The sequence below is a fragment of the Lissotriton helveticus genome, chromosome 2_2 (assembly GCF_964261635.1).
Source record: "Lissotriton helveticus chromosome 2_2, aLisHel1.1, whole genome shotgun sequence".
Classification (NCBI taxonomy): Eukaryota; Metazoa; Chordata; class Amphibia; order Caudata; family Salamandridae; genus Lissotriton; species Lissotriton helveticus.
The window spans coordinates 195,472,001-195,489,001 of NC_136060.1; the positions used below are offsets into that span (position 1 = coordinate 195,472,001).

At 42.8% G+C, this 17,001-nt stretch overlaps 1 protein-coding gene across 2 annotated transcripts in view; it reads right to left on the reverse strand.

The window, feature by feature from the left end:
• Positions 1 to 17,001, reverse strand: part of LOC144821377 (uncharacterized) — a 357,336-nt gene that overhangs the window by 79,380 nt on the left and 260,955 nt on the right. For both annotated transcript variants that reach the window (XM_078678357.1, XM_078678356.1), the window contains one exon: positions 223 to 323. The gene's annotated coding sequence lies outside the window, so the exon portion shown is untranslated. The remainder of the gene's footprint in view (positions 1 to 222; positions 324 to 17,001) is intronic.

Here is a 17,001-nt window from a genome sequence, read left to right on the forward strand (position 1 = left end):
ATTTCATCAGAGAAATGAAAACTCCATTAGTATCATATTATGCACTTTAGTTTTTCAATACAATTGTGATGGACCATTTTTTCGTTCTTCACAATGGTATTTTCCATCTAGACACATTGATACAAGTGGAACTGTACACACGTAAATATGCATGCATACATAGATATCCGGAGACAAGCATATTAAAGCATGCATAAATAAATACACCTAAAAAAAGCTCACCATTGTATTGTAGTCATGTATGAGAGTAGGCGCTATCAACCCAATCTTTGACATTCGAGCAGGCAGGGAGAGGCACTTGTTCATAATACCGCATAAACCACCTGTAATTATGAAACCAATAAGATATAAATACAATTGTTTTCAACTTGGAAGTACGTTTGCTGTAGATCAATATGGATATATATTTTAATGTTTTTAATATAATATTTTATTGACATTTTCTATTTATCATTCGAGGATCACAGTACAGCATGACATCGAGCCAGCAGTCCATACATTGAACGCATTTTGCAACATATATATCACATATGAGGATCTAAGCAACTGGTATATCTGTTAGCTTCATTTACAAACCACCTCTATATAATAAGCGGTCTATCGATCAGCTGTCTATCGCTTACATTGTGAGGGGCCAAGGAGTGACAGTCAGGAACCCAGACTCATTTGTATTTACACCACAACCTCCAGCCTCAAAAATTGGATTCTCCACCCCTTATAATTATTAATGTCTCTGCCTCAACTTCTAGGTGGGTCGAGAGGGCAAGACCACCCTCAAGTGATGAGCAATGTCTCGCTTTGCCAAAGCAAGCCCCAAGATCAAGAGGCACCTAGAGTACCTGTTGGCGGACACCTTCTCTACAATATGAAAGTTAGCTAACTTGGGGGACAGGAGCACAGTCCATCCTAATGCCATCGACAGTGCCCACATCACAACCTCTAGAAAGTTTGAATGACAGAACAACTCCCTATTGTGTTGAAGAAATCTCCTTCTTCTGAATGGCATGTGAGGCAAGTTAGTGGAGAGCCCCTATAGGCGTGCCATGACCCTTCTGTGGTGCAACAGACCCTGTGTAAGTGTTCAGACTAAATCAATCTAAGGCGGGAGGAGATTGGGGCCTCCCTGGGTGACATCAGTGCATGCCTCCAATCCTCTCCACACAAATCCCAACATCCACCGTCCCACCCCCACCCCCAACGCCACTCTTGTTGTCGAGAAAGTAGCAGGCAAATCGCTATTCAGAGATTTAGGATTTAAATATATGGGGAATCATTTTGGGCCTCTAAGGGGCTACATTCTGGATTTTGCAGATAGGGAGAAACAGCTTGTCTTAACTGTAAGTATTTAAAGAACAGTAACCTGGGCAGCTCAAAGTCCTGTTGGGAGTCTGCGAATGAGCGCATGTAGGTCTAGCACACAGTATCTTTCATTCTCGATATGCCAAGACCAAAAACTCTTGTAAGGAGGGTATCTGGGATTTGCATGCCAACTCATAGTGTGGTTTCCCCTGTAATGTTGTGACTCCAGCAGAGTGGCTGGAATAAGCCCCTCTAAATCGTAAAGAACCAGCTGATTTAAGGGAGGCAAGTGTTAAGGAGGTTTCTCCAATATAGGAAATTATACAGACATATGTTTCCCATAGCCCACTGTTCAGTCCTTGAAGCTGGGCCAGAGAGAGAGAGCCAAAGTTCTAGTCATTGTTATTAAGAAGGTGTGCAACATGGTAGGACATGCGCACATCCATCATACTCAATGTACCAGCAAATTGCAAATTGTAGCATTTTGTTATAGAATCCAGGAGACCTTACCCTCCAAGGGGGAGTGCCTGAGCAGTGCTACAGTACTGGTAAGGACTGGAGTCAGGTAAATGGTTTTTGAAGTGTATATATATCAGCCTTTGGGGAAGACCCTTTTAACTATAGCGAAAGGCCCATAATTCAAGGCATTGGGTTCCAATGGGCATGGTCACTCTTGAGAGAGGCCCAGAGCAGGGCTACATTGGCGGACCATGCAGTCGCCAGATCACATGCCATAAATACACCTAGATACTGAACCTCTATATTTCCATTATTGACGCCCTGTTCAATGTGGATTTGAGCCTGTTTACTGAGGGTTCACAATGTTGACCGAAGGAGTTCAGCAGACCCATCTCAGATGACCAAGGAGAACTGAAACATATTAAGAGTCATAATCTAGTGAAACTGGGTTTTACTGACTGGGGTCCAGTCAAAGCCACTGATCCTACTGTTCAAATACACTCTGCCAGTGGTTCAATCGCCAGGGCGATGAGCACTGGGGACAAGGGGAAATCCTGCAGATATTCTAATCTATTGGAAATGTATCCAAAAGAACACAGTTAACTCGTACCCGTGCAAGCAGTCAGCCATAGAGCAGGCAGAAGCATTGAAGAAAATGTGTGTCATAACTGTGAATAGGTAATGTAATCCTACTGGCCACCCTTTCAAAATCTGCAGGAAGGAGTTCAATTGAGTCTTCTAGTTTGGTGGCAAAAACCAAAGCATTGTGTAGGTGCTTAATACTGCTGGAGTGGATCACCCAGGCATAGAGCAGCTCTTGTCTTTATGCACTAGGGAGCAAATCAAATATGGTAGCTGACTGGAAAGAGCTGTGACCAATATTTTGCTTTCAGTATCTATTAATACGTTTATATGATGAGCAGTGGTCAGGAAGTTTTTATGAGAATAGGGCAATTGGCACCTTGCCAAGGTCTCTTGTAAAGACCCCTTCTCCAAGGATCTAGAAAATAATCTATGTAAGTGGGGAATGAGTGGGGATGCTTAGAGGCTGACGAATGTGTCAGGGAACAGGGGTTTTACCAGTATGCAGCTGCGTTATTTACTCCAACAGCTGTTCCATTGAGATCTCAAGTTCTAGCTGAGCATTCCCTGCTGCGGACAGGTGTTGCAATCAGACAGAGTCCAAGAACCTGTTTATTGCTGGGGACAGATGGCATGGTATTATGATGTAAATACAATTGGCCACTGCACCTCTCTCTGGAACCATCTCACCATGGGAACTGTAATGCCCTTTTACATGCCTTCAGTGACTCTCACAACTGCCCAGCCAAAGTAACAAATTGTCCACTTTATTTTCGTATTCATGCACTTTGGACTGTGAGGCCGCCCATCACTTTCAGCATTAATCCATTGACACTGCTTAAGAGCTAGCTACATAGATTCTAGGTTTCTGAATCTGCTTCTTATCTGGAGGCATGGAATTAAGAGTCAAGGTCAACCAAGATGACTTCCAGGAGATCAATTATTTTGTGTTTGTTCCTCTTAAGAGGTCATATAAATCCCATTGCCCTACCTCTAATCACAGGTTTAATTGCTGAAAATATAGTTTGATTTCAGTCTGTATTTTTTCAAACCAGTCTTCCTTTGTGAGCCACCTATCATTCTATCTCAACATCCCACTACCACTCCAACCTGGTAGTGGGCGAAAGATTTGATCATCTCTGCAGAAGAATACGAGTTTCAGATAGTAACTGAAAATGAGACATGGGTAAAGGAAATTCAAAATGGGAATATGAACGGTGTATTCCTTCAGGAACGTTTATTGGGCTTGCCCTACATCTCCCAGTACTAATTAAACAACACATTTATGGAGCCACTGTGGGGACCAGTGCCACGGCTTTAGCAGGCAACTCCACAATTCATTATCCCATTGACCACTGCCACAAATACTAGCAAACCAGGAGCCTCAAGCTGTACCGAGCCCAGCACTGCCACAATGATGAAGATGAAGGCTGGGAGGTGCCCTTACCTTAAGACGTCAATGTGTGTACCTTCCATGCTACTCTCCTAAAGGAACAGGAACATTTGCCGATAGTACTTATGTAACTGATGGGGGTCTAAAACCAGAACAGCGAAACAAGAAAAACACACTGTGGGACTGATTCAGAAAGGGCCTACGTACTCGTGGTGGGGGGCACTCACTCGTGGTTGACCTCCGCAATGAGAAAATCCAATACGGAGGTCCTGCCACAAGTGCAAGCCCCCGCCACAATTGCAGGGCATCCAACACGAATGCCGAGGCCCTTTGTGAATCGGGCCCCAGTGCTAAATAAAGAACAAAGTAGGTAATGGAGGGAAGTGGGAAAAGCAGAGAGGAAAGAAAGGAAGGGAGCAGTTACCCACAAGTATTATGGACACTCATCATTTAAAATATAACATTCAATACAACTGTGACAGGACATTAATGAATGACACCTCTGCGAGGGAGTGAGGAGGGCCCTATGAAGATGGATAATCATCAGACCCAAGTTCTACATAAATGTGGTAACTGTGCGTTCCCCGAAAATATTAGCTGCCAGGACACATCAATAGAATGTGCATGGGGAATGGGGATTGGGACAGTGTTAAACTCAATTTCATGAGGCAATGTGTCCCAAAGAAAAAGTAAAAAATCAGCACATTAAAATACAGTTAAGTAGGAATGGGCTGACTCCATCAGTGAATTCAAGGGTAAAAATAGATGATTTATGAAGATTTTTCACAAAAATGTAAAGGTATGACACAGAAATTGTAAAGCGCGGATGCAAGAAGTCATTTCCATGAATAATCTTAGTAATTGGACATAAAGGAATAACAGGTAAAAACAAAACTAGTCTAATTCCCAAATAAGCAGCAAAATCAGCAAGTAATCTGACAACATCCCTAGTAGTATTGGAAAGTCACCTGCCTCACCCCCAAATTCAAGTGTTTATATAGGAAATGTTCTCATAGGATAGAATAAAAAGTGGAGATTCATCACGGTGTGAGCAAAATAAATACATTTTCAACAAATCAGAACACTGAATTAAAGAGCATCATACAGCCTTACCACCTAAGCACTATCCGACTACATGCATGTTGATTCAGCTCTCTCAATACTAATGTCATCCGGAGATTTCAGAACAAACTGGTTACAAAACAACAGAGAACCATTGTGAATGATTGCAATACTGCATGCAGGGAGAAGGACCTTGAAGAAATGTAACATTAGTGAGCCCATGCGAGAAAGTCTTATTCGAGAACAACGTAATTTGGAAATAAACAAATATGACTTGCTTGAATACATGCAGCAGAAATAATAAAGGGTAATCAACCCTTACTTCGAGGCAGCTAGTGCGCATACAATTACCTCGCAAGCGTTACTACGCTTGTGATGTTACAATGCGTACCATTAGTACGCAAGTTGATACATCACAAGCATTGTTCCAACGCATGAGTTGTAAGGGTATGAGCTATCCACATCGTTGTTTGGAAGGCACTTCCGTTTCCGAACAACGACGTGCAGATCTGACGTCGCTGGAAGCCGGAGAAGAGAGGAAGCACGAAGGAAAGAGAGGTAAGTGGAGTTTTTTGGGTCGTGCAGGGGGTAGTTTGTTAGGTTGTAGGGTTGTATTTGAGTAGTGTATTTGAGTTTAGGGTAGTGTAGGGGGTCGTGAAGGGTAGTGTTGGGGAGTAGGGACTGAACTTGGGGTCGGGGGAGGAATGTGCAGGAGGTAGTGTTTTAGGGTAGTGTTGTAGTGTTTGTGTAGTGTAGGGTAGTGTTTTAGGGTTTAGGGTAGTGTAAGGGGGGCGTGCAGGGTAGTGTTCGAGTGTAGGAAGTGGACTGGGGAAGGGGGACGGACCTGCAGGGGGTAGTGATTTAGGGTAGTGCTGTGGTGTTTAAGTAGTGAAGGGTACTGTAGTGTTTGTGGGTTTTGGGTAGTGTTGTGTCACAGGGATAGGTTACTATTACGATTATTTTATAGTTAATACGAGGATAAAATATGATATAGTGCTAAAAACAGCAAATCAACGCGGAGTTAATGCATTTTTAGATCATTACTATGCAGTTGCATTTTAAACGCATTAGAAGTAACAACGTGCGAAGTAATGGTAGTTGCTAAGTAAAAACATCGCAGTAAAAGCATGCGAAGTAATGATTTACTAAGAAACATCATATATTCATAATAAACAGTGAATGTGACATGATGAGACAGCCACTTTAAAAAAGATGGTCTAGCTGAGGTCTAGTTAGCATAACAAAAAATTTCCAGGCTGGAACAGGATATATAAACATTTTTTCAAGGGCAATAGCACCATATATGTATGCACACATTAACTCAAGTATAGATCACTATTCTGCACAGTGGTTAATAAAGCACAATTATTATTAAATGCACAAAAACATCCACATAAGCTTATTCGGTCACGTGAGCTGTCCAGCTCTCCGCCACCAGAGGCATCAGCTCTAGAGCAGCAGGGGGAACATCCATTACAACGCTGGTTTTACAACGCAAGTCGTTACCACGACTTGCGCTGGAGGGCGCTCTAGGCTAAGGAATAGTAGATTTACTATTCCAACACCTTCCCTACTGTACATAGGCTGGTGTTGGAATAGTAAATCTTACTATTCCTAAGTCCAGCACCCTACAGCGCAAGTCGTCGTAACGACTTGCGTTGTAAAACCAGCGTTGTAATGGTAGTGCGGTGTAAACACTGCATTGTATTGACATACAACCCCCAACAGGAGATGTTCAGGATAACAAAATATTCAATGAGACTCATCGGAGGTCTTTCTAAGTGTGACTGCTATCTTGTGCTACTAGCGGTACAAAAGGGGGTACACATCCGCGAGGAATACATTGTTGTTTAAGCTACTTTTTGTGTAAAGTTGTGAAACTGTGGCTTTTTTGTATTAATATATCAATACACCTTTTTATGATCTAAAAAGATAGAAATGCTCTTCTGCCTGCATCATATGATGAAAGTAAATTGTCGCTATAATGACGTACAATGCAATTTATTCAAACTGTGTGATCAGGTCTTTGTAAATGATGAAACACTATCATGTCATGTTAAAGATATACATTTCTTCATTAGCATGTATCACCTACTTTTGACATTCATGCTGCAAAATTCTATGCGCTTGTGGTGACATATTATGGTCAAGAAATGTCTTCATTTGCATGAGATGCAAAACAAAAGGCCTGGCTCAAAGAGGATGTTCAGTATTCACAGACATACTCAAAGTAAACATTTGCATAGCAGTTTTTCCTTCACACTCGTGTCCATTCCCACACTGCTCCATCTTCATTTGCCTAATGTAAGTGGGAGACAGTAGACAGCACATGCCAATTGGGTATGATCCAATGTTACCATTTTTGGGAAAGGGCACAAACACTTTAGCACTGTTTAGTAGAGGCAACATGTGCAGAGTCCTCAGGCCAGCAAAAACAAAATCAGCAAAAATAGGTGGTCTGAGGGCAAAAAGTTAGGAAGGAAACCACGCCAAGGATGCCAGGTCCAACACTGCCTCGCTTAGGGTGTTGCACTAAAGTATACAAAAAAGTGATGGATGGAATGCTTGAATTAATCACAGCCACTGGTAATTACAAGTATATACCAAATCAGGTGTTTACACATGTAGTCCCACTGCACCTGAGATACCAGTATAACATATACAATACAGTACAACTTGGGGAAAAATTAACCTTGTTTCTTCCACCTAAATTGAACTTAATTTGATTTAATAATCTGAATATTTCACATTAAAGTATTCATCCACTTCTGTTAGTGTTAATCACAATTGTTTCTGTTTGATTACTTATGTGCATATTTTAAGAACGTTTTGTCACAACAAAAATACATCACTTAAAAATATACATAGTCAGCACAACAATTAAACAATTACAGGAGTCGTATAAAAGCACACAGACACATAAATAAATAAATCATATCTGAGTGTTTCAAAAATTCTTTGTCTCTCCAAACATTCTTTCTGTAGAGGAGGAGGTACAAAAATATATTTGAGTCCTTGATCCACTTGAAGGTAGTGATGGGGGTAGGTCAGACCGATAGACAACTCAGTTAAGTGGTCATGCCCTTCCCAACCTAATTTGTGCCATAGTCCATCTTACGACAACTCCTCCATTGTAAGGGATCAGTCAATGATTTTCAGCCTAAACAATTTTAGGCCTCTTCAGGACCAAAGAAAGATAAGAAATCTCAATTGCAATCACTAAATAAGTCACTGGGAAACGCTGGTAGGCTAGACCACGCCGCTGAATCAATCATCGAAGCCACATTTAGTCAAATCGCCAACTCAGCGTAATCAAATGGCCAATTGATAACGCACATCACAATCTGGCATGTCCATGCTTCGGTGTGAAAATCACCCATGCATCTTCTGCAATTAGAAAGTGGGGCCAATCCAGATTACGTTTTCAATACAGGCATACTGGTGTGTGTGTGAATAGTGCATAATAGCCCTGGTAATATCTTGGGCTGCATCCCAATCCATCATTATTTTGTACATCATGCCACCTCAGTTTGCAGCCAGCAATAAGCAAATTAGTCTTGACCTTGCTCCAAAAGGAGAAGTCCAGCCTAAACTGCTGGATATGTCCAAACGTGTGTCCAATGTACACAGTGCAAAAGGACTCAAGCTATACCTCCCTGATGAGACCTAAGAAGGTCAAGAACAGTGTGGGATTGATTGTGGTCCTTTCTGGAGGAGGCGTCATCTGGCAGTTCTGGATGGACTGTTCCCATAAGAATCTGAGTTGGTTCAGATTCGCATAAGGTGGGCATTACTCTAGAGTGGCATGGTGGGTGAAAAATGGAGCAGAGAGACTGGCGGTGGCTGAGATTGACTCAAGCATTCCAACCATCACCTTGGTTGTTGCAGTTCATGCCCTAAGCACGGCGAGTATGCTCAGACATGGGTCTGGTGTTCATTGTGCCATGGGACTCAAGCTATAACTCACTGTTGGGACCTTAGTAGGTCCAAACCGGTCTGGTGTTGCTTGTGGTCCCTTCTGGAGGGGGCCTTGTCTGTCAGTTTAGGACAGACTGTTCCCATAAGGAGCAGAGTTTTTACTGATTAGCAAAAGGCAAGCCTTTGATGTCTAGAGTAGCATGGTGGGTGAAAAATGATGGCCCTGGCGATTGTTGGTGGCTGAAATTGACTGAAGTATTCCAGCCATCACCGTAGTTGATGCAAACTGGTCTGGGAGGTTGCTTGTCTTCCCATCTGGAGGGCGCTGTGCCTGTCAGTTCAGGACAGTCTATACAGGACATGCTCCCATGAGAAGATGGGTCGGTGTTAATTTGCATAAGGTGAATCTCTGTCTAAAATTGTTTTGTGGGTGAAAAATGATGGACTGGAATGTGGCACAGAGTGATTGTCAGCGGCTGATGTTAATTTAAGCATTCCAATATATCACCTTGTTGTTGTTGCAAGTCCCGTGTCACATTAGCCACTGAAAGAACGCTGCCTTCAGAGTACTGCAGGCACACCTGTCCTACACTTGCAGGCCCCCAGTGAACATGAGCACTCAGAAAGTACTATAAAAAGCCTTTGTAGACAGCTGGAAGACCAAAGGTTCAACCTGGTTACGTACGCAGCTTGGTATTGACATGCAGACTGTGAATTTGTCTTCTCTTCATGAGGTTCGCATGCGCCCCCCTGCAATCCCCCAGAAAGAGTTCAGTCGGACAGCTGTAGATGTGCAACATCCTTTAACTGACTCTATGCTCACGTATTATAAACCCACAAATATGTCCCAATATGCAACGTTCTGAAGTTTTCTTGTCAGGGTTGAGTGGAAGGTCTTGAGTGTGATGTTATTGCCCAAGGAGCTACAACTTAGAAGAACACTCATTTGTCAGACCCCGGCAATTGCCGAGCAGCACAGGGATCTCAGGAGCAGCAGCCAGAAAGGCAAGATGGTAATACCCACTATGTGATTCCCAGTGACAGCAACCTATGCTCTCCATGCATGGCAAGCATAGGGGCTTGGTTGTTACTGCATCTGCCAATCCCAGTTTCTTTCAGATTCCTCATATGTCACATTTGTAAACAGGAAAGGAGACAGGAGAGAGGACTAAAAATATAGAACATATCCAAGGCTGTCCATGGTAAGAGGATTCGTTGTATACATGTGATGGTCATACATGGCAAATTATAGGAGTAACAGGGCAGAATTGGAATAAGCAGCTTATCCATCCATTTATTTAATCATACGTTCACATATCTATTTGTCGGATGAATGTCACTACAACGCATGCTTTTACAACGCATGCCATTACGACACAGGTTTTACAACGCAAGTCGTTACAACGACTTGCGTTGGGGGGCGCTGGATAGTGAATAGTTTAATTTACTATTTCAACTCCAGTCCCCGTGGATAGTAGGGAAGGTGTTGGATAGTAATTAAACTATTCCCTATCTTAGAGCGCCCTCCAGCGCAATTCGTTGTAATGACTTGCATTGTAAAAGTTGCGTTGTAATGGTAGTGCGTTGTAAAAGTTGCGTTGTAATGGATGTTTCCCCTATTCGTCCATCTCTCAACAATGCCACATAACCATCCTTCTGCCTACCCACTCACACACCTAGAACCCTCCATCCACCCTCCCACTCAGTAATTCGTCTTCCCACACCCATGAATGTCCATAGACCCATCACAAACACACATCTGGTAATGCATGAATGTGCACCCAAGCATACACACAACTTCACCCACATCCGTGCATTTGTCCATCCAGCGACCGCTTCAGAAAAATTAATCAATGGACTTAGAATCATGCATTCATACATATAGTCATGCCCACACACCCATGTGCACCCCTCCATCCATGCAAAACCCAATCGACCAAACACGTCCATCCATTCATGCAGCACAATATCTCACCCAACTGTCGACACATCTATCCATGAAGGCAGAGCTACACACTAATTCCGTAACCCACTCTCCTCTCCATCTTCCTAAATCTAAGGTACCTATGTTTAGGTATGCAATCATCCAGCTATCCTCCCACATCCATAGAGTCATCAGTTTACACACATGCATGCATGCATCTACCCAGTTGTGCACCCCCCCCACACATACATGGACATCCTTCAACCAGCTCCATTGTCACATCCTGAAATACACTCACATCTATGCCTGCCATTTATTCCTGTAATTTTATTCATCCGTTGACCTTCAATTGAAACACCACAAACTCGTGTGTGTGTATGTCTGCGTGCGTGTGTGTTTGTGTGTGTGTGTGTAGCAGTTACCAGCTGCATCAAAATGATGAGGTCCATGGAGTTTATGTGGATCTGTTTATTTTCACATGGAGATTTGGCTGTGTAAAAATTCAACGGAAGGTGAGATCTGATCATGGGAATCAGCATCTAACTAATAGATTTTCTTGGTAATTCCTAATTTCTAAAGGGGCACTTAGATCCTTAGGGTAGCACTTGTAATAGCCTGGATGTTCCCCTACCCCTGGAGCTACTGCTGCCACTGGTATCTGTAACTTCTAAGGTGGTGACACACTGGCCCGTTTCCCATGCCACTTGCAATGATGGCCTTGGTGTGTAATATGTCCCTGATCACAAGAGGGTCCTAAAATTCCAATCTGCTCAAACCCCTGTTCGAGCAGGGATCAGAATGCCATGTAATGCGGAGTTCTTTATAATATCGCCTTGAGATAAACTCTAAATCACCGCAATTTTACTAAAATGTATTTAAGATGAAGCTTTAACTGGGAATACTGCTTGGTGATGTCTATAATAGATCTGTACGTTTAAAAAAAAAGATTAAAAAATAATAAATAGTGTATTTCAGATGGTTAAACCTACTCAAATTTCCGGATGATAAATCTTAGTAATTATCAGGACATGTAGTTGATGTTGAACGGAACCTTGACACGTTATTTTTGTTTGAAACTATATAACTCTCAATCCCGTGTTTTATAATATAATTGAAGAATTGTCATGAAATCCTTACCAAAAATTGTTTGAAGAAACACCGGCTGCTTCGGGCCCTAACCAGCATCATCTATTTCGGACACGGTGTATGTTCTAGTTAGAACTGCACTACAGCAGTTATGTGTGCTTCTTTGTAAACAGGATGATGTGTGAAATGTAATATTAAGCCACTGTTCGTTGAGTGCCAGCAGCGAATTTACCACCCTTTGTGTGTTATTCATTTAGTAAGAATAGTACTTGAATTGTTTGAGGAGTTCTGCACAACACAAGCCCATTCGTGTGTAAGGTTACATACAGAGAGCGTTCTCGTTGTAAACAGCTTGACAAGGTCTAAATAAATTGTAATTGTAGTTGCATTTATTTAGTACATACTATCCTCGACAAGGTGTCGAAGTACTTTATGCAAGGAAGCATGCTGCTCCGGAACCCAGGTTACTGGTTAGTCCAGTATTATTGGTTATTGTTGGCTGTTAGGTTTAGTCTCATGTGCCCAGCAAATAACTCCATGCATTCACTCCAGTTTCTTTGCGGTATGGTTTGTGGATTACATTTATAGGAGCTATCTGTGATCATTACCAAGGGAGTGTAAGTGACAAATGCACATGGTTTGTGGGAATAATAGAGGAGATAGAGGAAGTTAGGTACTGTTAGGTTGCAGGGTTATGACTTTCAGACGAGCAGAGGTTGTGATCTTGGAAATAAATTGTGGGCAATTTGCAGAAATATGCACAAACATGCATATGACATAGTAGATTGTGCTCAGAGAGCGGAGGCATGAGGAGGATAGAAGGCAAGTAGAAGGAAAAAAGGGGAGCAAACAACCAGCTGTTTTAAGCAAAGGTCAGTTTCTCATGTTATATTTTCGGTATACACAGGATCATTATGAGATAGCATGCAATTTGAGAATGCAAGACTGTAGAAAGGAACAGCATTGTTTGCATGTGAAGATGTGCTGCTGTTAGACCACCACTCCAGACAGGCCAGTTTATGAGCTCAAGGGTTGGAAACAAAAAGTAATGGCTGGACTCTTTTGTAAGGAAATATCAAATGCTTTAGGCTGTGCTCAAAGGAAATAGCAAACTCAAGATCTCAGCAATCAATTTATGAAAATATATTTAATATGAATGCAAACATTGACGATGCTGGAGCCAATATCTTTTGATGTCCATCTTCACAGTATTCATTATAAAAGCAAGGTGGGCTGCATTTGCATATGCCCGGTTTGATATGGCACAAGATGGAGGGCAAGGACAGCCCGGGAAAGACATTTGAAAGGTGGACCACCCAAACTGGTTTTAATGAATGAAACAGCGGATACACGTCCGGCGTGAGGCAAGTAAAAAATTAATTTTTATACTCCTATTGACAGATTGTTTTATGTACAATGAGACAGAGGAGATTAGAGACAAAGAATTCTTTGCAAAGCCATTTCTCCCCCAATAAAGAAGAAAGCATCTGGGCAGCACATTGTGCTGCTGGTCTGTGCATCACTCTTTCCTATGGGGCCCAAATTCAATTTTAAATTAAAAACACAGATACAGATTCTAAAACACCACACTCAAGATTTGTTGAGTGTGTCCTGGCCCTTCTTTGCCAAACAGTTTCCAAAAATATTTCCCCTCACTCCTTATTACAGAGCTAAAGGAATAGCAGCAGTTCAAAAACAATTCTAGTGTGCTGAACATCCCAAAAAACAATATTTAGCTGTGCTTGCGACACAAACCTCCAGTATGCAGCCAGCTGTAAATGATTTCCTTTAGCATTTATTTCCGACGTTTTCCCTGACATATGGCTACCAGGAAAGGAAGCTTTGAAAGTAATCTAGTCTTTATCAAATTCATTCATAGATAGAGACAGAAACGTTTTGAAAATTACCCAATAGAACGACCTGGGGACAGATTTACAAAAGTGTCACCCAACACAGCGCAGCAGCTAAAAATAAAGCGCTCCGTTGCATTAAAGGGAGGAAGCAGGAGTGTATCTTATCTACAGAGATATTGCACTCTCCTACCCTCTTCCTAGTGCCGGGTCAGAATGTTGCTGCCGAGCACCATGCACACACCTTTGTGCCATAATGTAAGGCTGTGTACATGAGTCTAGCACAGGTTTTGTACTGACTATGCTTAGACAACTTTGAAAACTTTATATGCGTGCTGTACAGTGCAGCACACATGCAAAGTCGGAAAAGAAAGGAGAAATGAAAACATTTACGGCCACATGCATCATTGTATCATTTTGCGATTTCTTAAATGCGAAAATTAAGGAATCGCAATTAAGATTTCGCAAAATGCTATGCATTAAGAAATTGCAATTTTTTTGGCGATTTCTTAATTTTCCTTAATTGCGATTCACAATTTGCGAATCGCAATTAAGGAATCCCTTCCCATTGATTCCTATGGGCCTAGAGGCCCATAGGAATGAATGGGAAGCCTTTCTCATTTTGCGATTCGCAATTAAGGAATCGCAAAATGAGAATCCTATTTCAAGGGTACAGGGGGGGTCCAAAGGACCCTCCTACACCCCTGAAATTTAACTTTAAGAACATTTTTCACACACACATGCCCCAAGGGCATGTGTGTGTGTAAAATGAAACTTTCAAAAATGCACTTTTGTGCATTTTTGAAAGTTTTCGCAAATTACCATGAAGTTCAACTTCATGGTCATTTACCTCTTCCTATTTGCGAATTCGCAAAAAAAAAATGATCATGCATTACATTTAAGAAATCACAAATTGCGATTTCTTAAATGCCATCGCAATTTAAGAAATCGCAACATAATTGCGAATCCTTAAATTGCGAAAAAAAAATAAATGATGCATCTCAAAAAAGGAAATTGCATTTGCAAACGGACGAATTTTGCGATTCGCACCGTTTGCGAATGCAATTCCCTTTGATGCATGTGGGCATTAATCTTTTAATGCCTGCTTTCAAGTGGCATTATTCTTTTACGCAAAATCCTGTCTGCTATTGTTAGTAGATAGGATTTTGCATCAAAAAGCATTGGGGGCTGCATGGGAACGCCACGTACCACCCATTTAATGCCCCCTTGATGCATTCAAAGTAATGCAAACAATGCTGGCTTGCATTATTTTTAGTTAACTTTCTAGAGCAAAGCAAGCTTTGCGCTGCTCTGGAAAGTAAATAACAAAAATACCATTTTGTGCTGGTTTGCTCATTTTTTGTGATGCAAACATACTGCAACTGGGGTCTGTCAAAGACGCGTGCATTCCAAACCGGTCAGTACAGTTCATGAAGGGTGGGTAGGATCAAGTGCCGGCCTCCAGCTCCCACACTGGTTAGTACAGATCGTGAAGGGTGGATAGGGTCTGATCGGTCCCAAGGCTCCGACACTGGTCAGTGCAGGTCATCAAAGGTGGATAAAGTCTATTGGGACCCAAGGCCCCTACACCGATCAGTACAGATTGTGAAGGTCGAATAGGGTCTATTGGGGGCCAGAGGCTCCCACACGTTTCAACAGATCTCATGAAGGGTGAATTGGGTAGGCTTTGGGACCGTGGGTCCAATTTCAATTGAGATCGTGAAGGATGGCTAGGGTCTGTGGGTGCCTGAGCCTCTGACGCTGGTTAAAACATAATTGTGTGGGGTGGACAGGGTCTGCTAGAAATCTGAGGCTCTGACGCTGGTTAATAAAAATTATGAAGGGTGGAGAAGGTCTCCTGGGGGCCCGACGCTCCCACACTGATCACTACAGATCGTGAAGGGTGGATATGGTCTTTTTGGGGCCCAAGACTTTCACACTGATTAATACAGATTCGGTGGGGTGGACAGGGTCTGCTATTAGTCTGAGGCTCCTAACGCTGGTTAATACAGATCATGAAGGTCAGATAGGGTCTGCTAGGAGCATGAGCCTCCCACGGTCGTTAATAAAGATCATGAAGGATGGCTAGGGTCTGTTGGGGGCATGAGGCTCTGACACTGACCTGTACAGATCGTGAAGGGTGTATATGGTCTGCTGGGGACCCTGGGCTTTAACACTGGCTAATACAGATTCTGTAGAGTGGAGAGGGTTTGCTATGAGTCCGAAGCCCTGACGCTGGTTCATACAGATCATGTAGGGCAGACACGGTCTGCTAGGAGCATTAGGCTCCTAAGATGCTCAATAAAGATCATGAAGGGTGACTCGGGTCTGCTGGGGACCTGAGGCTCTGTCACTGGTTAATACAGATCATTAAGGGTCTGCTGTGGGCCAATGACTCTCACGCTTCTCAAATGAAATTGTGACATGAGAATAGGGTCAGCGGAGGACTCAAGGCTTCCATACTGTTTAATAGAGATCATGAAGGTGTAGGCTGGGGGTATCGTAGGTTACCGGGGCTTACACTTGGGGCATCTACTGGTTTGGGCCTACTTACACAGCACGGTCATATAGTCACAAGACACAATATTTGATCTCTCCGTGACGGCAGCCCGAGCGCTGACATCACCTTTATTTATACACCTGGCCCGAGCCCGGCCCAGAGGGTTGAATGCGGATACAATGTATTGATGTGGCCGGGTGGCTCACTACAGAAGGGTGGCTAGAGGCTGCTGGGGGCCTGAGGCTCTGACACCGGTTAATAAAAATGTTGTGAAGGATAGAGAGGGTCTGCAGGGGGCCTGACTCTGCCAAACTGATCGGTACAGATTGTGGTGTGAAGGGTGCAACACTCCCACGCTTCTCAAATGAAATCGTGACGTGTGTATAGGGTCAGTGGAGGGCCTAGGGCTTCCACACTGCTCAATATAGATCATGAAGGGTGGCTGGGTCTGATGGGGGCCAGAGGCCCTGACACTATTTAATACAAATTGTGAAGGGTGGAGAGTATCTTCTGGGAAGCCAAGGCTCCAACACAGGCAGTAAAGATAGTGAAGGGTGGATATGGTCTGCTTGGGGTCTGAGGGTCTGCACTGGGTAATAAATAACATAGAAGGTGGATAAGATAAAGGCTCCCACACTGGTCAGTAGAGATGCTGAAATGTGGATAGAGTCAACTTGGGGCTGCGGCTCCCACCCCGACACATTGTTATAGATAGATAGGTTCTGCTGGATATATATAAATTAAAGATTACGGCCACTTTATGCTTTTCACGTTATACTGAGCATCATATCAGGACAATATTCAGGAAGCAGTGTTATCATGGCAACATCAACAATGGCAGCAGACGTCACATTAGTGACAGACTTGTATTTGAGGGCTTCTTAGAGAGTCTTGGGCACTTCACAACTGGTTGGATAAACAGGCAGTT